This window comes from Neodiprion virginianus, chromosome 6 (assembly GCF_021901495.1).
Source record: "Neodiprion virginianus isolate iyNeoVirg1 chromosome 6, iyNeoVirg1.1, whole genome shotgun sequence".
Taxonomy (NCBI): domain Eukaryota; kingdom Metazoa; phylum Arthropoda; class Insecta; order Hymenoptera; family Diprionidae; genus Neodiprion; species Neodiprion virginianus.
In genome coordinates, this window is record NC_060882.1 from 16,544,807 (window position 1) to 16,568,585 (window position 23,779).

Below are 23,779 nucleotides of genomic sequence, written 5' to 3' on the forward strand. Positions count from 1 at the left end.
ATTTACTGACAATGAACGGCGTCGTGGTATTCTTTACAGCGTGATATTCAACACCTTTCATTTCTTTCTTTTCAATGTATCCGCGAACCATCTCCCGTGCAATTACTATAATAAATTATTCATGAATTTTCTGAGAGCTATTACGTATCGTACAGATACATTTAGGTGGGTTACAGAAAGTTTCAGTTTCGACACAGATATTTATCATCGTTCAGAGGTCGACAAATAAAAAATCTGTATAAACCCACTCGTTTTAAATGCAGATATGTATACAATTTTTTTACATTACGATTAGTCAAATTGATGCAAGCAACAGAACAGTTTCATTAAACGTATATATACCCATATCACATTAATAAAAATCAGTATGTCGAATGAATTAATCAATTCGAGGTAGAATTTCAATTTTTACCGTCTCTAATTTTTCGAAAGTATCCAGGCTTTTGAGTTATAGCTACAGGCGTGCAAAATTTGGGCAACAGTTTTTCTTAGAAATTATACACTAACAAACATTCTTTTGTACATAGTAAACCAATAACCCCAACTTGGAAGCCCACAGAAACAGGTAATACCTAAAATGTTGGTGAACTGATTACATTTCACGAAAAAAACATGACATAAAGTTTAAGCATTTTTTTCAATAATAAATATTTCTTGACTTTTATACGTGATTAGTAAACTGAAACGAGTTTTAGAAATTCTGGTTTTTTATTTACATCAATCAACACGAGTTTTAGAAGAAATACAATGAAACGCAAGCAACTCGCTATTCCTCATTTCTCAAAATGAGCTTCTTCTGTAAATTTTGTCACTGAAGCGGCAGCGATTATTCGCTATTCAGACGCAAGACGTTCAAATCACGCGCCACGTTCAAATGTGGGTCACGTGGCTCGGCGCACATCGACCATCATGGTATCAGGCGTCTGTCTGCTTTTCTGCGTCGTTGCATTACATCTGCGCTGCTTGCATAGTCTGTCAGATATCGAGTTCGCGATCATTTATGAATTCAGTTAATGTTTGTGGCTAGGACTTGGAACCAATCAATCTCTTGCATTGACATATTTATCAACGTTGCAGGTTAGAACGTGGTTAGAACGTATTTTAAATCTCAATATCGTCCTTAGCGTCAGACTTGGAAATTATATCTGCTACTAAACACCAAGTGAAGTATTCGTCGCTCCGTGCTGTCAAAACTTATTCTTCTAGAAATGCTTACCCTGCACCGATCAATCTTTTCGCTTTTTACGCTACGAATGGGCGGAAAACAGCAACGGTATTTTTCATCGTTCTCTGCGATGGAAGACCCGCACCACGGATGGATCGACGGAAAGATATTTAAGTCTCTGATACGCCAGCGTACCAGCCCCTAACCTCACTTCGCCTGTCCCTTCGTTAATATCTGCCGAGGCAAGAATGATTTGTCACAATCAGTGGTTTCTTAATATTTTCGAAGTTTACAATTTTTACTTGAATATTGCTACTAAGGACCGTTCTGGTGATATTCAATTTGTTTCAATCTCAGTACAATGTGATATGTATACTGAATATGCGTTGTTATATCAGATTTTGACTGTATTTTGCAGATATCGTAACACGGTGCTTGAAGCAAAGTTACCTGAGCAACCAAGTGAAAATCAAGTAGTGCTAATTAGCTGTTCGCATTGTGTCTTGGCAAATTTCATCGGAAGACAAACTTCTGGCTTCAGAGTAGGTATAATTATCAAGATTTCAAATACTGTAAAAGCTTGATATTAACTGGATGCAATTGATGATTTACAGCGATATGGACGACGTTCCTAATAATCCAAAGAATCGTAACAATGCCTTACAACAAAAAGTAACTCGGTAGTAAAAATGAGTAATACCTTTGTTGATTTATATAATTTTTCGGCGAGTATTCTAGGTGCTTCTAAAAAGTAAAAAATTCAAAATAGTTTCACAGTTCATTTTATCGGAAACGTTAAAAATTTGAAAACAACCAATCGTTTCAGATGCAAGGATGTGGCCATCATTTTTTAGCTCAGTTGAGCAATATTTTACTGTATACAAGGTTCAAGACCAATTCGGCCTTCAACATTGTGCCAAAGAAAAAACGTACTCTGCATATCATGTTGTCTTATATGTTTATTATGTTCATAACATAAAGTATACAGTATTAGCTGTGTCTTCGTCATATTGAGATGTTGCTCGGAAATAGATTCTACTCCTTCTAAACTATGTCAGATTGTAATTAGGTCAACTCATGCTATGCTACTATTTGCTCCATAAATTGCCTTATCACATTAAACAGTGTCTTCAAAAATAGTTGTAAGTGTGAAACTTATCAAATCAACTATTCGTAAATTTGTATCGGATTGTTAAAATAGCTCAATTCTTAGTACAAACATCAATGGTCTTCTCTGTTTACTGTTCAAACATTTATATCTATGTAATTTCTTTCTGAACTAAATCATGAGAGTTTTGTTTCAGATAAGAACTGCTTTGACTGATGTGTGAGATATAAATAAACACACCATGTTGTGTCATCTGAGATTGGAGTTGTCAAGTGACGTATGTGAAGGATTGTAGTCAGACCTGAGGTAATTAGAACAAAAAATGAATGAATGTATGAAGATAAGCAAGCACAAGTAGTCGTACATCATCACAACCATGGGCTCGTAGGAATCTAGTGCGATTGTGATAATATGCTTACTGCAGTGAAAGGTCAGTTAACAAAATTCTTTAGAAGACATAGGTATTTGGATCATTCAAATAAGACTGATAGAAAATCTCTTGAATGTATGTATCTATGAGTACATAACACGTACTGCCCACTACAATCATGTGTGCTAGAAAATTTATACAAACAACACTGTACGTAAGAACTGGACACAGTTTGCAATATGTCGTTTAGATTATCAGATAGCAGGGACATTGGTTATTAGATCAATCAATTGTTCTTATATCGAATACTTAGTTATCCGATGTTCAGAGTAATAATAATGATTTTAGACAATGCAGATAAGCTTGACAAATAGTAACAACTTCTGAGATACCACGGTAAAATTTCAATAGAACGGGAAGTTCGCTGGATTTTTTCAAAAAATATCCTGATGCAAAGGAATGATGAAAAAATAGCAGATGGGATGAAAATAACTTGAAGAAAATGCGTCTTTTATTCGTCAATTGACTTTTAATACATTATTCTCTAAATGAATCTAATAATGGACTGAACGATTTTGAAGCCTGGAATTTTTTTTTTTTAAACTTGTATGTACTTTATCAAGTGATGTGCTTTTTTTGTACTATAATGCTAATGAATTGATTCCACATAACACAAGTGAAATAACTTTTCATCAAACTGTGGCTTGTAATTGTAAATGAAATTGGATTGTTCTGGAAAAAGAGTTGGGTACCTGTAGATAAAATAATCGCTGATTGACTATGAAAATTCATATTTTCATGTTACAGAATTCTGTCTTCGTACAAGTAACGTAAATATAGACCAACCTGGAAGCTATTAATGAAAATTCTTCTTTGACCGGTGGTATTATCAAACAAGAAACTGAATTCGATCATTGCTGTCCTCAAATAGCCATGTTATCAATACTGGTAACCCCTCCTTTTCAAGGTAAACTTGATCACCAGCTTTATCTTGTTCGGAACTACTTGAACTCATACTTTTTGGGAGCAGAGTATTTTAGTGAGGTATTGCTCATGCTTCTCAGTATATATATATACATATATCGATAAATCGTGGCTTCGTACATTGGACGTGTTGGTAAAAACTCCGAAATTGCTCTTGCGATCTGTTCCATTGTAGATTCAATCCCCAAGTTAAATGTAACTACTCAAATTTTTTCAAAGAAAATTTGCTTCTGTTTTTTTATAATGAATAATATTAAAACAGCAGTATTAAACTGCACCACTGACGATCGATAAATGGTTTGATTTCTTTACTCATATTCCAATATTCTTTCTACTTCCAAATGACGACAAAGAAGAACAAATTTACGATGTGCAGAAATTATCTTACCCGTCTATTCAATCATTCCGATCGAATTTTCAGCGGCATAACCGAATATCAATGCACGAAATGAGACTCTATTTCTTTTCTTAATTTCTTGTACTTCCCATTATATTCTTATTCAAATGGGTTTGTTAAACTAGGCCAAAATTGAAATACCAGGTAACTCTTCAACTTACTGAATCTTATCAAATAGGTAATGTATCGTCGCCAATGCATGGTAGTACCGTTGTCTTGGAGCAAGAAGTGCAGTTGATACGTATCTTAACGTTTCACAAGCTTGGCACACAGATAAATATCAAGAATTTATTGTTCCTTGAAATGAGCTGTGCTGACAATTAGGTATAGTTAAATTTATAAGATGGTTTTAACAAGCTGTTGCTTTACTTATTGTTAGCAGATATCAATCAGCATCAAGTGGAGTTGACTGAAGTTGGGATTATCGGAATGGAGAGAAAAACCAAGTAACTCAAACCTCCGAACGAAATTTGCTGAAAATAAAATGGCTTTTGACAGCTTAGATTGATTACCACGAGCCGATATTAAAGAATGTATCACAGATGAAATCAGCCACTTGAGATTGTGATCTTGTTTTCCATCACACATCTAGTAGATTGGACATCAAAATGCTTACATATAAAATCCAACGGCACAAAATAATACTTGACAAAGATTTCGTAGCAAATCACAAAATATCAGTTAAGCTTGAATTTAACTCGATAATTAACTTTAGAAGAGCAATCAGATATTTAAGTAGGCACTTGAGAAATACCCGTCATCCCGAATCGTACACAAATGTATATTAATATCTAATTGCCACTTTGATATAAGTACTTTATGCGAAGAACTATGTATGTTCTGCTCTTTATTGCGTTGTATATACGTTTTACAAATTTGTTTATCATGTTGTAAACTCGGTCCATTCTATTACTTATCTCGGTAATTCCAATGCAATCATTCCGTGTTAACTCATTGTCAGGCCCCATTGTTGACAAATTACTGTCAAGTAAGGCTTCACGTATTTTTATTTATGACATTAGCAAAGTTACTCAATGTGCTCATATATTTTTCGTCAACCATGATATGTGCCGTGACGTCAAATATGAAGCTCAAACACTTCTATTCGCAATAAAGGCATGTGTATACTGCGTATGCATGCATTTTATATGTTATTAGCATTATTATTATTATTATTATTAGCAAACCGCCAATTAGCTTATATTCTGATTACAGTCTTATGACTTACACAGTGTAGTACTTTCTTTCTTTCTTTATTACATCGAGTTACAATGAAGTGCAACTTTTCTTTTCGAGTATTCAATTATTTATATTCATAGGCACGGGTGAATACAAAAAAATGCGAATTCGCTGCATAGCAAAAAGTTAGACCTACCTTCACCTAGGTCTTGAATTTTCAAATCTTTACCTGATTTATAAATTTGAATCCCCGACATGCCGGACAATCGTTGACACCACAGACTTTACCTAAAAAAATTCAGCAATGTGAGTACGAAGATATGCTGAATTTAAATAAATTTTTCTTCATCAAAAACGAATGGATAAACGTCGTAATTCAATTCTTGAATATTCAAAAGTGGCTTGTCCTAATTTAAGAATATCTTGCTATGAATCAGTGATAAAAATAATCTAACAATCCAATCAACCGTTGATATGCTTTCCCATGACAACTACGTGATTTTATATAATTCTTTAGCCGGTATAGAATCCATTGAAGATTTTGGGATAAAGAAAGTGTTACCTACTAGTGGTGAGAGTTTTAACTAATAAGTGAGAGAAACACATTACCTTTTTGTTTTTCTCAAATTATACAAATATTGAGGTAAAAAAAAAACTGTGTACAATTTTGAGAATTTTATTGTTACCTACAATTTACCGTGCCTTAATGTACGCCCAATTTGACAAAAACGATGACACCTCCATTTTCTATCCTAATCATGTGTGCCTATGAGTAAAACTTGCATTACCACGGTCTTTCAGTGCAGACCAGTATTCAAAAAAAATTTGATACATAAATAACAGTGCCATAAGATACTTTCATCTGTGAGTTGTAGCCCATTTTAAGAATTCTTAGTGATTAGAACTTTGTTAAAACCGAAATTATGCTTCGGCTGTTCTAATTGTCAGTTTATTTTCCATGGAATGATAATTGATACGTAACTAGAGACAAAAATAGTGTATCTAACGACGATCATGTTGATTTCTCCGCTCATTTTGTACCCAGGTTTGAACTTGTTCAACAAATTTCGCAATGAAAAATGTTTTCCTCTGTGAACTCTAAATTGTGAACTCTAAATTTTTTGGACATAATTTCATGCCAAACACTTTCATCGAAGGATTAGTTTTTATACCAAATAGTCGACGAATATTTTATCACTTTTGAGAATATAGTGTACAGAAGTCACCACTTGTGTACACCTACTGCTACACTGAACTGGCATTGTTAACTCTGAAAAGTGAAAGTATCCGTATAAACGCTATAACTTGCGAATTCGCGTGTATCTAGTCATTTTTTTTTCACAAATTGATTTTTTGTATTCAATTTTATGACGTAATGATTGGCTGCTTAAGTGCTCTCCGTCGTTTTATATTTACCATTTGAAATTTATTGTAGAGGCACAATTACTTTTCATCAGCTAAATGGATGTAGGGAAAGTACTGGTTTCTGTCAAAGATGACTTCCCAGTTTTAACAAATTTTCACCTTTTCGAATTGCGAGCATCCGAAAAAGAGGCTTTTAGAAAAATTTATTTCTATTTATTTATCTGTTTACCTATCCAGACAAACTACCGCGATGATCTCGGAAACGGCTCGATGAAACAATCTGATAATTACAAGTTTATACGAAGTACATAGGAAGTATTTTACAAATTACTATAAAAAGATTAAAACGCTGCAATAGGAAACAATTTTATTAAATATACAGAAACCATTTTATGAGTAAAAGAAAATACTAACTATAAATTTTTCAGATAATAGTTGATACCTCTAGTAACTGAATTGGTTTGACAAGTGACGAAAAGTGCCGCGAAAAGTATTGTCTTTATAGCTTGTTTTTGTTCTATTCGAAATTGAAACATCTGGCGAATCCGCGTTGTACGAAGAGTCAATGAGGTACGAATATGGTTAATCTGCCGCATTTTCTGGGGTCGTATTTGTTACCTTAATTCAGAATATAAAAGAGAACAGGGCGTTATGAAAATAAGTTATTGACATTTCGATTCAGCAAATCGCATGCGGTTTTTCTATTGAAACAACCTTTTGTACAACCTGACGGAACAAAAAGAAACAGATTCAAACGACATGGGTCAAATGTCGTGGTATATGAAGTCCCACCAGAGCTGTATTATAATGTTTAGCGCACTTGAATCGTCATCTCTCCTCGGTGCGCAGGACGATATACCTATAAATATATTTATGTAAGGTCAGAGTGTGGAGGTCCTTTTCTTTCTCGTGAGAATCATGTTTAAGATTGGCTGCAGCATTGATGAACGTGTACAGACATCGCTGCACCTACACACCTCAAGATCAAAAAGAGAATGGCTCAGGTCAGACAATGGGAATACTGGAGGTGTACAGTGACGGGTCGTATTTATCGATAGACGTTAATCCGCAATGTGTTCGATAACAGTTATTTATTATATTTCCTCAATCAATCATAATAAATAATTCATCGCATTTTAAATAAACACCTAAATAAATAAAAAAAACTCGATCTAAATCGGAAACAAGGTCAAGTGATCCAATCTACAAAAACTGTTCTCGAATGCATCCGTTCATTTGAACTGTCCCTGTCCTATTTCTACAGTGTCATTCAGTCTAAACGACTTTTTAATGAATCCAAAATAACTGCTATTAGTTGAATCAAACGTAGGAATTAGTAGTTTAAATTGACGAGCGAAGAAAAGCAATATAGTAGGGAATCGTAGCGGTTTTAGCAGCGTACTGTTCTGCTCTCCAAATTTCCCCAGACAGTAGCGTAGTTGTAAACGACGACTGTCGCGTTGCTACTAAAGCGAATGAATGAATCAAGGATAATTCTAACTTTTTCTATAATTTATCTTTCATTGTTTCGTAATTTCTTCGTACTATTATCACCTTCTTTCCAAGTTTCTAGTCTTCACAATGGAGTTTTTGTTCAACAGGCGCCAGTGGCGTTCACGTCAAACTTTCTAACGATAACTTTAAACACTTGTGGCGTGGCGTTGCGCCGCGCGTTGCTCTTTTGCAGCCAGTGTCCGTTCGTACCGGGAACATTTTCGTTCACAAATCTCAACACACGAAGAATTACATAATAATCCCCGTTCAAAAATATGCTTCTATTAACACAAGGGTGACAAGCGTATGTTATAAACGAAAAATAAAATTCGCAATTTTCACCTTAAAAATTATTTGTCGTCGCAAAATAATACTTTGGCCAAAAAAACTCGAGCGACGAGTAAAACTATCAAGTAACGTTAAGAAAATTAAATACTTCTCGACAGGTTAGAAAATCATTTAGCCACATCTCCTGGAATTTTGTCAAATTTATTCCACTATTCGACCGAAAGAACATCCCTTTCCTTCAAACGAGTCACGATCCTACTCGCCGATAGAGAAATTTGCATCTATTTCGAGTTCATTCGTGAAGACGAGTTGCACTCTCTTCGACAGCAGAAATTCGGATTCTTCGAATCTGATTCAATATGGCGAGCAGAAGGACGAATTCTGAAAGTCTCCAGAGGTAATAATATAAAAAGAAAAATGAATGAGACAAAAAAAAAACATCCCCACTTACTGTTACATCCAACGAAAACGGATGGCGAGGTTGTCACTCTACGATAATTCGCACCGTTGACGCATTACGTAACCGTCGTACGAGCTCGGCGCGCATTGGCGGTTGAGAGACACTGGTGATCCCTCGTACCTGCAGGTAACAGCCTACATTTCTAGTTTTATTTTTTACCATCTCTGCGCATGCGCGAGAGGCCTCGCAAGCAATGCCTCGCGTCTGGTGTAGGTAGCTCGGTTATTGGTGCTGGCACCGAGGTTTCTCAGTTCGGTTGAACGTCTGATCAACGGCTCGTCGTCGCACGGTGACATTTCCGAGACCAGGCGCAGGTGCCCGTCGTGTTTACGTCGTGCCTTTGCATTCGCAACGGTTTATATTATGCTCGCCTCATCTTCGATTCAATGCTAAAATACCCAAAGGCGAATAGTTAGTTGTTTTTGTTTGGTGCTAATTGTTGTGGTGGTGATCGCAAGTGGTTTTGCGGATCAGTTCTGTTGTGTAAAAACACACGCACACACAGCGTGTCGAATCGTGCACCCTGCCAAGTAAATTGCAAGAACCCCACACACCCGGGTGCTTTTGGATTACACACGTATACGGAAATTGGCAGCAACTCAAAACACCTTAAACTCAAGGTGAGTCTTCGCCCCTGATCTTGGCTACTTGTCGGTTCATTTTCGCTCCTTTTCTCTCTATCTCTCTCTCTAAAATTATGTGTCACAAGCAGTATGCATACGTTTCCGTGCACTTGCTAATAGGGTCGTGAAATCAATTCTCAATAGTTTTATTCATCTTCGTTGCAAGGATACCTACTTGGATGATTTTTTACGCGGAGAAATGGAAAGCGTTAAGTCCGATGTGTATTCCACAGTACACAAGCCCGTAATTCGCGTGACGCGCGGTGAAGTTTCAAAAATATTCCTTTGCTGTATTTCACGAACATAGAATACACAGATGAGATCGTGTCCCTTACGTCATTCGGCCGGTGACCGCTGCGCCGCATAGTCTGTATACAGAGTTGAAGTAGGTTGCCAGGGAAGGGGGGAGGAGACATTTTTCTCACAGGCTGCATTGAGAATTTGGTGAAAATGTATTGGCGAGATAGTTAAATGGCTGTTTGGCTCGATGCTCAGCTTAATCAAACACTTTTGAATTTTCGTGAGTATTGTTGTCGTTTTGAATTCAACAAAAACAAAACAAAAAACGGAGATGACCGTGACGTTGCGTTGTTTCGAGTTCTTCTCTTCTTTGTTGCTTGCTTCATTTGCTTTTGATAGTCCTGTGTCCAGCGGTTTGTTATTCTTGTTATTGGATCGTAACATTTCAATTGGCAACCGTACAGACGTGGGATTTTAACGATCGTTTTTGTCAAGCTTCACTATTTCAACTACCGGAGTTTTTGTTTTTTCAGATGTCTGTAAATGTGGTTAGTCAGGACTCGATTACATATTTTCCTATTTCTAGTCACCCTGACCCGCTTTAGCGCAGTAATTATACGCGTGTCCGTATTCGTGGATCGTTTTTATTCGTACATATCGTTGAAAACACGTATAATGAAGAAACTGTAGTCTACCGCAAAAGGATAACTGGCGGAAGATTGTTGTACACGAAATGCAACATAGATTTGATATTTGTAACACTGGGTCTGTGCAAGATCGTCATCAATCGTGTAATATAGTTGAATGTTAGGAAAAAGGAATATTAACTTTTTGAACCGTAAATTTTTTCTTACAGTCAAATTCCATGAAACTGGGTCCATGTATAAGGATTCTTGAGTTTGCTGATTTCAAAAATGGGTTCAGATCTGAGAAATTTTCAAAACTTAAAATGGCGGATCCAATTTGAGCGAATAGGATCAATTTTTATATCTTCAATCTGCCATATTTTGAATTTTGAAATTCTGACATCAGATTCGTTTCCAGCCACCCAGAAAACCCCCGAATAACAAATTTCAAGCGAAACGGATCATTTTTATATTTTCAGTCCGCCATATTGAAACCGCAATTTTGAATTTTTTGAAATTCCGACATCGGATTCGTTCTTAGTGACTTCAAAATCCAAGATTACCGAGTTCGATTTTTTAGTCTTTAGATTTTGTAAAAACAGGCATTTTCAACACTTTGTTTATCCATAGCGCCTACTATATTCACAGAATCATTATAATCCTTCTTAAAACATCAACATTGATATCTTAGAAGTCCAATCATGCAAAAAACTGACAGCGATACCTCAATAATTGAATATAAATCTTGAATAACCGATTCGAAAAAGGTGTCTCATATATGTTGCGCTGTGCCGCAAAGGGTTAATCGGTAATATATACTTGAACTTGTGTAAGTCATCCTAGCATCGTAATAAAATTTATAAAGTAAACGATTCATGAGTGCAGGTAATGTACATATTTTTGATTAAGGAACAATGTCGGTGGTAATTTAATTTTATTCAAAGCGAAAACACAACGGCAGCCCGTTTCAGAAACGTTAACTCCATGAGACTTCGATCTGCGGCGGCAGGAGCAGAGAGTTTATTTGTGAGTAATCACAAATTGAAGTTGCGCGTTGCGGTTCGTTTTGATTTTAAGTAGGCAGACGGTACGAGGTCGTCCGCATCGTTATCTCAATTGGCATAAGGTTCATGTACGTATTAGGCATGAGAAACGGTGACACGACGACGGGCTTGCACTTGTGCACAAATTTTAGTTTCAGGAATGAGTAAGTATGCGAAGACGACTCCTACCTGTCCATACATGTGTGTTTGATTCATTGCACGTTACAGAGATCCTCACGCCCACGTAAGAAATTTTCTAAACAACGCGACGAATTTTATTCAAATACTTACGGTAACACTCGCTTCATAAGCCGCAGCTGCGAATTCCAGAAGTTTGTCATCATAAATATTAATTGCCGTAACCTCTTTACCTTTTGTCTAATATGGATATACGTACCTTCTAGGTGTCTATTATATAGCAATGGAATTGTAACAACTGTGAAATGACCTAGGAGTTCGTGAAATGATTTAGGAGAGGGACGGAAGATAGGTAAATAGATAGGTAGATGTGTACATTACTATCCATATCAATGCTCGAAAAAGCAAAAGAGGTTTATACACATTTCGTGATATTGCACATACAACCAGCATAAATCTTCTGAGAAGAGGAAGACGAGTCGTCGAATTCAGTTTCGAAATAACTAAGAGTGATGGAAATCTTTGAAATATTACAGTATACTTGTTTGGATATTACTGTAACTGAAAGATATGTTAATAGTCAGATATAAATATAATAAATATTGCATTAATAATAAAACACATTTCTTCATGCTCAATCAAAGAGAATTGGTCGGCAAGTAACGATTTATTTTGCGCAATGGATTTAAAGTACGTACTTTTTTTTTTTTTTATAAACGAAAACCGCTATTTCGCGACTTGAGAATTGTCTGAATTCGGGTAAATCGTAATAAAATAGGACACACTCATATTTTGAAATCCAAGTTTCTTTAAAGGCATTGGAAACTTGAATATAGTGAATTTCTTTCCAATGTTTTGTTACGATAACGTTAACAACTTCAGTCTCGTTCAAATTTCATACGAAATGCCGAAGAAATAAATATGTCACATCCATCATTCGGAGTAATTCGATCGTTACTTGCCGACCGATTCTCTTTGATTAACCGTGAAGAACACGTCAAGTTATCGATATCCGGACGGATGTGTCGTTGATCTTTCGAACATTTGAAAGAATGACAGACCATTGCGAAGTAAATTTCAATTCAGATTGCATTTTTCGATGAATTGAATTCCGTGGCATGGCTTACAAATTTTTTCTCGTGAATTCCAGTACGAAATGAGTCAGCCAAAGTTTTGTATTGTTCCTCTTTCCAGAAAATGATCACTCTAGAAAAGTTTCACTTTTAACGTTTTTCTATAAAATTTCTCATATTTACGAAATATATGTATGGATAATTTTGAAAGAGTTAAATTGTTTAAATAATCTATAGCCGAAGGTAATAAGACGATTCGGTGTTTCCTTTTTACTTCGTTCCTCGAGTTACTTCCTTTGCTCATTGCTCCGTATAAATCCTTGTTTAAAAAATTCGCTTCAGATACACGTTGTCAAATATATGTCTTCCGATGAAAAGCATTCCTATTAAATGATTTTTTTCTACATCTACCTGTGACGCATCGTGGCACCATTGTTAAATAAACTATTAAATATTTATAGTTACGGCCTGCCGGAATTTTACGAAAACACACGTTTCAAAGCTTTATAAATATCGTTCAATTAGCTCTATGAAATTAGAATAAACCGCCTTGTCAAGAATGATAATAATGGTCTGTGTTTATGCTAGAATATTATAATATCAATGCAAGTCGAAAAGGTACTCTGCATATTCGGCAGGTCTATGTCCAGGGTGTCTACTGCTCCTTAAATATCCTTCAATCCTGGAACTAATCTGGGAAACAAAAATTACTCTTTAGGTCCTGGACAAGTTCTGGAATATTTTGATTTATCCTGGAAAAGTTGATATAATACATTTTTGATTGAAAACTGCGACATTTTATTCGTAACACGCGGCCTTGAATGCGTTAAATTTTAACAAATGGATCATGCAGTCCTTAGCAATTCATTCTGTATATGAACTACTACATATATGCATAAATTTTTTGATCCAACACCTATTCAACTTTCCTATCCTTGAAAATTCGTACGAACACAAAATTAAGGTTCCAGAATTTTTTACAATCTATTGTCCCGAAAACTTCTGGAATGGTCCTAGAATTTAAATTCTTAATTACAGTAGACACCCTGCATCTCGAACGATGTATAGTTATAATAACGAAGTTCATTTCGTGGTGTAGAAAACGAGTTTGTTTTTATGAGTAAAAATTCTACGTTTATCAAAAAGAATTCCGAAGATCTGGCAATCGTTGTCCAGACGTTTTCAGGGGCGAGGTTGAAATTCCGAATTTTAAAAGTTCCGAAAGCACCAAATTCCGAATTTTTTGATGGCGAAACTTGAAGTAAAGAAATCAAACTTGGACGAAACATCAATTTTTCGAATGGTCCGAAACCCGACACTCAAAGTTCCATAAGGGCAAAAGAAAGGGTAAAATTCCGAAAGGATAAAATGCTGAAAGGGCATAACTCCGAACAAGTTGAGATTCCGAATTATGAACTTTTCAAATTCGGAACTTGCCCCGTTTTTCAAGATGAGTTTAAATGGAAGTGCGTCATTCAATGTTATATTACATGAAACCCAACACATTGCAGGCGAAACCAACGCGATTAGATGCCTCGTGCAACAATATCGAGAACCGCATTGTATTGTGTTACCAAAATAATTATCCATCGAGCTACGCCCCCGTAATCGTTTTATATGTGGAGTATTCCACGTCAAATTAGCAGCCCATGTTCCTCATTCTCTTCGATTTTAATAATTTTTTGGTATGATGTTCATACCAACCCAAAAAGGTCTCGGAATTTTTTTCAGATTTTTTCCAACGTTGAACTTTGAAATAAATCGAAAAAACAATTCCGAAAACAACATTTTTAAAAATCTGAAGTAATTCACACAGATTCTGTGATTTGAAATGTGATTTTCAAGCATCACATGATAACGAAACCTCAATATTTACTATTTTTTTCGGAAGTTTGTAGTTTTTCCATGTCGGAATTGGAGTTTCTGTTTTCTGATTCCCGATCTAAATAGATCACAGAATCATGACAATAATGTGATTCCGCAATCTTTTAGATCGAGGCATATAAAAAATACAAAAGCAAAAACAATTCCGTCATGGAAGAAAATAAAACTTTGCGAAAAAAATAGTAAATATTGAGTTTACATTATCGTGTGTTGCTGAAAAATTACATTTTGAAACATAGAAACCGTCTCAGTTTTTTAAGAATTTTACAAACCGCGTTTTCGTAATTGATTTAGCGATTTTGTATAAATTTCACCAGTGGCTGAAGGAAAGTTGGTAAGAACATCATACTGAAAAATGGTTCAAATCGAAGAGGATGAGGTTCATGGGCTGCTAATTTGACGTGGAATCTCCCATACATAACCTGATATCCCTCACTAACTCGTCCTACGCTATACTTCCTCGGTTTCTTATGGGTCATTCGGAGTCAATTTTAAGATCAGAGCGCGTACCTGGTTTATACACCCTCACATACGTACATACATTCCGACTACCTTCGAAACCTGCAAACCGCTTGAAATTCTTTCTTGGCACGGCAAGGTTTAGTCACGAGCTGAGGACGGGGACGTGGCTTGTTTGCCTCTTAGAATTTCACGCGTCATATTATATGCTGCATACCTTTACGTATCGCTCACTTCGCACTCTCCAAAAATCCTTGGATTTCGAATGATCAAGCGTGTATTTTCACTATACAGAAAACTGTGAATAGTGTTACGTATGATAATAAAACATCTAGTCTACCATTGGAACTGACGGAATTTGTCGTTTTATACCATTCGGTTTGCGCTAATAAATGAGTATTGGTCACAGAAAGAAACAATAAAATTCTGTTCGTTGAAGATTGTCGATTTTATTATGATTCTTTGAGTTTATTGGTGCACCAATTATAACCTTTAGGAATAGAACAGGCACTACCTCTATAATACTTGAGTGAAATATCAATAAAAATAGTCTTTATCGGGACAGATACTGTTTAAGTCTTTATCAACAGCAATTTACAGTTATAATATTCTGTTTACGGTTGTTTTCTTGCGCTATGAAAACAACAATATAAACTTTATTTGAGTCAGGTGCGTACTACGAGCTTGAGATAAAATATAAAAAAGTGACATTTTTTCAAAGGGTTTTCATTCAGATCTAAAAACCCAAAATATTACACCGAAAAGTAACGCAATGTCGAAACACTGAATGTTTCGAAACAAAAACTTTCCGCCCTGAATTTTCCTGAATGAATTTTGCGTTTTCTATGGTACCACGTGCACCTCTCAAGTCCGATACTTGGTAAATACTTTTCTGCGCCACATTTAACAGCGAGGAAGCATGTTTCGTTGGGCAAGATGCGCACTGAACAGAAACAGTGAACGTATTGTTTTCTCAAGAAAACTTTGGCTTCGTGTGAGTAAGCAAATTTCTGTTTCGAAGGCCAAAAATGAAGTGAATATTGCTGATTTTTAGCTCAACCTAGAAATTACTCCATAAAGCGATACTTATACCCAGATATCGGTGCAGTTGATCATATTTTCTTGCAAGACTACACGAAATCCAGAAAAATTAGCCGAAAAAAAAAAAAAAAATTTGGCTAGTTCGACCAAAGTTTTTCTTCAAGTGTCGAATTACACAGGTGGATGAACAGCCTCAGGTATGAATTCTTTCTACCAACAGATCCCGGAAACCCTCTGAAATCTCTTCGACCCTAAGCTAGAGCCTTATTCCTGATGCGCCTACAGGAAAGGTGGATTTTTATTGTGATCTAAGTGGTCGTAAGAGTAAAATCCAACCACTAGTCTGAACACATAATTTCCTCGTCGCGATCATTCTTTCTATTATATTCGAATGCTGAATCTGATTCAATGAAAGTCGACTTTCATCTATCTGCTGTATGACTGACTGTTCATGCTCCACGAATTAGCGGTCAGGTCTTGAGTATTCAAGCGAACGTTGCAATGCGCTGCATGCAGCCATTAGAATGGGTGCATCTTTGCAGCGGATTATTTATCAGAATAATTGACGCATTTGCGAATTTGAGTTTAATGACTAAAGGTTTTTCCTTGAAACATGGCACAACTTTCATAAATTTTTCTCTTTGCAGAATTATCATATGTACATAATTTATATTACAGGATTTTTTTTCTTACGTAGATACAGTAGTAACTGAAATTAGTATGAAATCGGAGAAACCGCCACTCCTTGAGTCTTTAATTTGTTTCGAAATGAAACGAGAACATGACCATGGATTAATCGTATAATATCCAACAGGTGTGACAATCGATTTCAACAAGTTTAAACCCACGTACCTCCCTAATTACCTATTTCACAGTTCCAATTTTTTTACTTTGCCGCATATGTTTGTCCGTAAATTTAGGCGTATTGTATACGAGGGTCTAAACGTGTCGAAATTAAGGTTTCGTTGTTTTTATTACAGGCGTACGGCTTCTTCTGCCCGGGGGGTTTTGTTCACGGCTACTGGTTACCGCAGGCTTCGTTGTTATAGTTATAACTAAGTATAGAGAGCCGCTCTCTTTGCGTTAACGTATTTATTTACTCACGCGACGGCGATGGGCGGCAAATCAACTTGCAGCCTGCGCTTCCAACGCTTTCAGGCGAGCTTTAAAAGACTCCGGGTAGTCTGGTACAGAAAACAAAGACAATCAGCAGGAATACCTGTATAACACTGCGTCGCGTCGGGTCTTTGTTCACCACTATCGGTACTGGGTCAGTTTACTTTACGCTGATTGGAACGTGTGTCGCGAGTTGAAAGTCTCGACCGAACTCACCTTCGTACGATAAGAATAAAGGAAATGGATACACCATCGGCGGGAAGAATAATAAAGCTGAAGGTTAATATTTGGATTTAACAGGTGTTTGTGATAACGCTGATGGAAATAAGGCTGTGTATTGGGCATTCCGCGTCGATTCGACCAGGGTCTAACCCTCAGCCTCTTGGATTTGGTTCGAGATTTTTTATATCGTTGTCCCAATTCGAAAAATCATTTCAGCCCTCTTTCAGATTTTTCCTACCTTCCAGGTGCCCCAAATTATATAAATTCTATGGTTAAAACTGAAAATGTTTGAACCAAAGTTGAAGTAGGCAGGCGAAACGGTAATTTTGTATTAGATATCATTTTAAATAATATGTAACTTTTTTTAAAGTCATTTAGATTTTTCTTCTTAATTTTCAGGGTTCAATATGCTGATTATGTCTCCACCGACACAAAAACAATCTGTAAATTTCAATTGAAATTCAGAAATAACATTCAAAATTCAAAACCAGTTCTTCAGTTATTTTGATTTTTCAAGTTATAATTTTTATTAAAATTTATGTATTGTTGCTTTATTACGGAAGATACATCGAAGCCTGAAAATTCCCTCCAAAAAAATGTAAGAAAAAAAAAAAAATGATGGATTGGTTAAATAATTAATAAAAACTTTCTGTTTTGCCTGCTCTCTTTTAGTTGAAATATTTTTGGCTTCTCCCATACAATTTATGTAAGTTTTTAATATTTTTCAAAAATGTGGGAATCACTGTTAAAATACCATTTAAGGAGCTCTGAAAAACCTGAAAAAAATTGGAATGATTTTTAGAGTTGAAGCAACAATATAAAAAATCGCGTACTAAATCCGAGAGGGTGAGAATCAGAGGTGCCTCGTATATAGAGTTGAACATTAAATTTTGTCAGATTTCGTGGAGAGCTAATTGTTTTGTAATTTATTACATTGCAAACCAGCCAACTCGATGACGATTTAACTTTGTGGAATATTGTGTTGATATCAGTTCAAAGATAAAAAAATATGTTCATTCCGTGTTCAATTGCAAGTCGCACGAGGCAAATGTTGAAATGAATCTTCCTCAACACAATATAGCTATAAGGAATGGGGATAATACGAAAACAATCGTGACTGGACGAATGGTACAAGGTATAACAATAGACCGGGTTGAGTAGGATTACTCCGTAGTTCTGTGAGCATATGTTGAGGTTCTGCAGTCACGAAATCTGATTAAATCTTCGGCAAGTTAGTCACGTTACTGCATCGACGCATGTTTAAGAAAAATTACTAATTCGCACCTTTATGACTTTCCGAAATTCAGTAAACCATTCACTGAGAAAAATTTCATTTTTTATAGTAACTAGAAAAATTCAATAAAACAGGTGTCGTTAAAAAAAAACTATTCCTGATACCTGTTGTATCGTCGTAGGCCAACGTTGCTAACTTCAGCCTCGTCACAATTGTCCATTGCAGGAAAATGATGAATTGTTCGGTTAGCTGGCAAGCCTGCGTTTAATTGCGCATCTTATACCCGCATTTCTGTTGTTTCCGTCTCCTCGTCGTCTGCGTAATGTATAGTCGTATACCCTTTCATTACAATTCGTATACATAACGGGTCCCTGTGTTTAGTTCCACCTCGAAACGTCGTCGCGCAGCTTACGACAAAGATCACAGTATACGTTATCGGTACCTACCTATGTTTGTGTAGGTTATACGGTTACCGGCTGTATTTAATTGCTCGAAACGACCGAATCAGTCACTCGAAATCATTCCATTTTGTATTATAGGCACGTATCCCGAAAGCTTATTACACGGTATTAATCTTCGAGGAAACTGTAAAATGAGTACAGATCTGAGATTCGAGCGCACAGACGACAAGTTTTTCGTTTCCCGGATAAAGCTGTTGGGGTATAAAACAGGCTAATGGATGACAGGTTCGTCGATAGTTTATAAATTATTATCTGCACCATTAAACCCGTCTATAGATATGGATATTTTGAATTTTTTACTTTCGTTCAGCTATAATTGGCATAATGCTCGAGTACTAAATGAATTATTTTGTATTTATAATCCAAATAGGGGGCGAGTCGTTGTGATTTCAGTTTGTTGTGTATAATGCTATATCTTCTTTGATCGACAAAATATCTTACTGGGCCTTGTAAATATTATTCGTGTAAACGGAAAATTTGTTTAACGTGAAGCGTGTGGATCTCAATCTCTATTTAATTCATATTAATTATTTTTTATTAGTTCTAAATACGGAATTTTTTGATTGAAAACTACTTAAATTGTCGTTTTGAATAAATGTGCGCTCAGTACCATGCAAACGCATAGATTATTTGGATCAATTAATATTTATTAAATATAATAATTTTTTTTTTCTCAGTGCACGAAATTACGAATTCAACAGTTTCGATCATGACCAATAGGTACTGTTGGTTGATCTTCGTCCGAATTTCTTCGTTCGTCATTCCGCCTTAAAAAATACGTGTTCATTTAATTTCTATTATTTCGTTAGTCAGTCACTTGCATAGTTCGCAATTAGAACGTGTTCGTCAATTAATTTCCTTTAAAGTAAATTAATTACCTTTGTAATTTTCACGCAACCGTGTTATTGTTTAAAGTCCAGTCCAGAAGCAGTAAGCATTAATCATCAAGTGTTGCGCATTCTTTGGAAAAGCATGAGGAAAATATGGGAACAGACGTTGAGTAGTCACTCATACATGCATGCGGTGAATCGAACGAAGCATTGCATACAAAAGATACATCATTTGCATCTGGCCTATCGATGCCCGTTCGTTTATAAATTATTTTGCGTCACTCTACCAGCGTCGTGATTATATATATATATATATATATAGAATTAGTTCGCTAGGTATCGGTGTGAATCACGTGACAGTATACGAGAAGAGAGGAGGCCATACAAGAATTTCCGACGCAGGTTCCACGGTCACGTGCAATCGAGAAATTTGTTTAATCAATTGTAAGGTACAAGGTATGCAGAGTTACCCGCTGCCACGTGGCTCGTACAGCACGTGTGGTATGCTCACGATGATGTGTTACAGGAAACTTGTGTATATTCAGCCACGTTATCAGGTTAGTTGATTTTTTATAATATCGACAAAGGTCGATACGTCGTTGAGAAATTTGTGCAGATGCCAACCTATCTGAAACGTGTTTGCATCTGGTTGTGTACACGATTACGTATCATTTAGTATCAGTCGAGTCGGTAAAACTAAAAAATTACCGACGAATTCCACTGCGTGGGAAAGATCTAAACAAATATTGAAAGTGTTTTTCTCGTCTTGTTGCGCGAAATGAAAGCGCCGGGTGCACAAACGTGTGATAATATCAAGTGTCGATTGGCCGAGGAGAGAGAGCACGAATTTTTATTTTCCAACCTTGTAACCGCTTGCGTTCTGTGCTAGCATTTGGTCTTTGATAAACCGCAATACGTATCCACAGTCGCCAGCAGTTGCGGTAATGATAACTGCAACTGTCACGGAAAGCAGCGTTGTATGGACGAAATAAAATTATAGACGTATCGTATAATGTAATATCCACGATGATACCTTATTCAATGGTATACTTTGCCCAGAGATCTGGCTGTGTTACGTTTCGTTTAATTAAAATTTGATCCTCGTAACTGCTATAACGGTATATGATAAAAAATTTCGCGAATGTAATATATTATTTTTTTTTGCTTTCCATCAGTTTCTTAAACATGTGGGCAAAAACTTTTGTGGCAGTTGAAGTTACAATAATTTTGGTATATTGGCTTCAGTTTAGCGGAACGAATATTAATGAGGCTATCTAACTTTTACTCCAATAATGTACTGAATTTACGTATCTGCTCGTATAAATTGCAATAGATTATTATTCTTTCCAATTGAAGTCATGTTCAACTTTTGTGCGGAAATTTCACGGGCTCAACTAATTTGTGGCAGCGAAGTTTGCAAAGTTGCAGAAATCTCTGTATCAAGACTTACAGTGAGTCATTGTAGACAAAATGTTATTACGTACTCGAATAATGCAGCACGTGAGAATATCACGATCATTGTTTGCACTTAATCAAGAGGACTACTCCATGTATACAAAATGAGGACACTGCTCAGTGACTCGTCTTGATATCCGGTGAAAAAAAGTTTCCTGGATGGTGTTGAAAGACTTTTAGTGAACTAGTTTAACGTCGTTAAAATTCAATCTCACGTTGAGAAACGTCCGAAAGACGAGAGTATTTTTTGGCGTAAACTTGACGCAGACTACATAATACGTTTGGGTTTGTTCGAAATATACAAAAAGCAAACTAAGTCAAGCTCTTTTTTACTTCTCCGGCTGTACAGGTTGATGTATACAAAGGATATGTAGAGCTACTTATACCTGCAGAAAGATATGTATGGCAGCGATCGATGCTAAGTGGTTTATTATTTTCGTAGAAAAATTTGCAAATCAGTTTAACTTGACGACTAGCTCCCTAATATAAGCGGATTCCCTTCTATACACCGAGAACAGGTCCATATAACACGGTGCTGCCCATCTGCTATGGTTCAGTAGAATCAAGTATGTTGGGTTGAAGGCTTTTGCGTCGTTTACAGTTAAAAAAAAAGGATGCGGATGCGACCTTATATCGTTTATAAATGTCTTAAATAAAAATACATTTTGGTGCTTAAAGGACGTATCCACCAAATGTAAGACATTTTTCCTTTATGTATTTTTTTCAGCTAATTTTAACGTAGATATGCGTTTTGCGTACATTTGTAGCCGATGTCGTGAAAAAAAATCGTCGCCCTTTTACTAACAAATTCTATACCGTTGCAGGCACGTTATATATTTGGGACAAATGGAAACGTTTATTTTTACGCCAATTTGCAATTCCTCTACCTCGTAGCAGTCATGCTAATTTTCGTTTTCAACGGTGAAATATTTTGAATAAGTAGGCTATTTGTCTTTAACTTAACGGTAAGTTAGCTTGATGTTTTTTCGGCTCACTTGCGTATTTCTTCACACGGCAAAATATCTATACAGCAGGATAATCTTATAACGACGTGGTGTGTCGACACGTTTTTCGTTATAAATAAGAAGCTGCCTATTACTCGAGGATCATTACTGATATTAACCAATTAATAATTTCATTTCGTACCTGGCGTGTTACTCTCGAATGTAAAAAGTTCTTCAATGTAACGGTTAGATCGCAACTCACTTGGTGAGTATGTATGCAACTCAGAAGTTCTAGACTTTTTCGTGTCAATTATATTCAAACTTTATTGCCCTTTAATGAAGGTATAGTTGCTGGTTCAAGAAGGATTGCCATTACCTTGTGTAACCATTGAACAGTTAAAGTTCCGAATGATGATGATTATTTTTTTTATAAACATCAAGTCTTCATGGGTATAGTAAAGTTATGGAGAAGAAAGTCGTCAATCAATCTGGCGAAGACCTTAACTTCAGAAGAAAAGATTGAATTCGTAGGACGTTTCTTGGTCTTTACACAATTTCAAGCTACGTCGAAGTACTTTGAACGAATTCGAGATACTTTAGAACCATGCGATGTTCACCATTCTATGAATCGGGATATACCTGCAAGATGGACTGTTCTTAAATACACTCAAGAGTATTTAATACAAAATTTATATAATATAAAATTTAATAAACCATGACTACTGATTCCATTATCATAATTATTGTACATTCTAGCGTGAATACTGCAGTTAGGAACAGCGTCTCAATTCTGTTTCTGTAATGGTGAAGGGTGAATTGAGGAGGATGCGTCGCGTCTTTGTATTCGACACAAGTGTAGGCGGAAATGATTTCCACGCCATACTATACGGCGTTTAACAATTCATGCTGTGTCTAATGCCAGGCACGATCGCTTGGAACGGAGTGTCTCGTACGAAGTAAGTAGGTGGACACGAGTACCTGCATGCTTCATCGTACAAACTCCATTCAGCGTAGGTGTATCGATACTCATTGTTGGTTATTTAGTTCTATTAAACAATATCCAAGCCTCTAGCATCGCTGATGGCTTGACGGCATCGCAGGTCGCAACTTCTCTCGCATTATATAGACTCGAATATGTATACAATGTACCTTATTTATCCTCCCTATAAGCATGATGTTACTCAAACACTGCTCTTCCCTAGTATTTGATCAGAGGCTCATGACGGATTTTCACCCTGGGTGTAGACATTTTTGTGCAGAAGAGCTCCCCGAATCATCCAACTCAGTCCTAAAAAATTACTGCAAATATTCGGATCTTGTCCTCTCTGAGACTTGCATTCGAAGAACGTATTGAGGTTGGTGGGTATGGGTCAGAGGCAGATTCGGTCGGCATGAAATGAAATGACCCATTGCGACTTATGCCTCGATGTATAAATGAATAAACTCTCGCCGATGCCACGTCATGCTTAATGCACGAAATTTGTAGATGTAAATTAGAGGCTTCCAAAGCACTGGGCAGGTGACATTCGTTACTACGTTGAATTGACGGGGAATGGATGGATGATAGTGAATATTCCTGA

The 23,779-nt window shown here is 36.3% G+C and overlaps 1 protein-coding gene and 2 long non-coding RNA genes across 11 annotated transcripts in view; 2 read left to right on the forward strand and 1 right to left on the reverse strand.

Moving 5' to 3' along the window:
• Window positions 1-805: 805 nt before the first annotated feature.
• On the forward strand, window positions 806-5,178 carry LOC124307414 (uncharacterized). 6 transcript variants are annotated; one of them, XR_006908799.1, is made up of 6 exons: window positions 806-1,495; window positions 1,584-1,707; window positions 1,780-1,845; window positions 2,470-2,703; window positions 3,451-3,610; window positions 4,404-5,178. It is a non-coding gene; the product is annotated as an uncharacterized LOC124307414 (long non-coding RNA). The 6 variants fall into 6 exon arrangements; XR_006908800.1 differs by having other exon boundaries at window positions 807-1,495; window positions 1,780-1,837; XR_006908797.1 differs by lacking the exon at window positions 1,780-1,845 and adding an exon at window positions 2,992-3,249 and having other exon boundaries at window positions 814-1,495.
• Window positions 5,179-7,170: 1,992 nt separating this feature from the next.
• On the reverse strand, window positions 7,171-8,885 carry LOC124307428 (uncharacterized). Its single transcript, XR_006908818.1, has 3 exons — window positions 8,802-8,885; window positions 8,499-8,731; window positions 7,171-7,545 (listed from the first exon to the last, which is right to left on the reverse strand). It is a non-coding gene; the product is annotated as an uncharacterized LOC124307428 (long non-coding RNA).
• A 165-nt stretch (window positions 8,886-9,050) lies between these two features.
• The window catches only part of LOC124307347 (rab11 family-interacting protein 4), a 73,806-nt gene continuing 59,077 nt past the window's right edge, over window positions 9,051-23,779 (forward strand). For all 4 annotated transcript variants that reach the window (XM_046768921.1, XM_046768923.1, XM_046768922.1 and 1 more), the window contains exon 1: window positions 9,051-9,430. The gene's annotated coding sequence lies outside the window, so the exon portion shown is untranslated. The remainder of the gene's footprint in view (window positions 9,431-23,779) is intronic.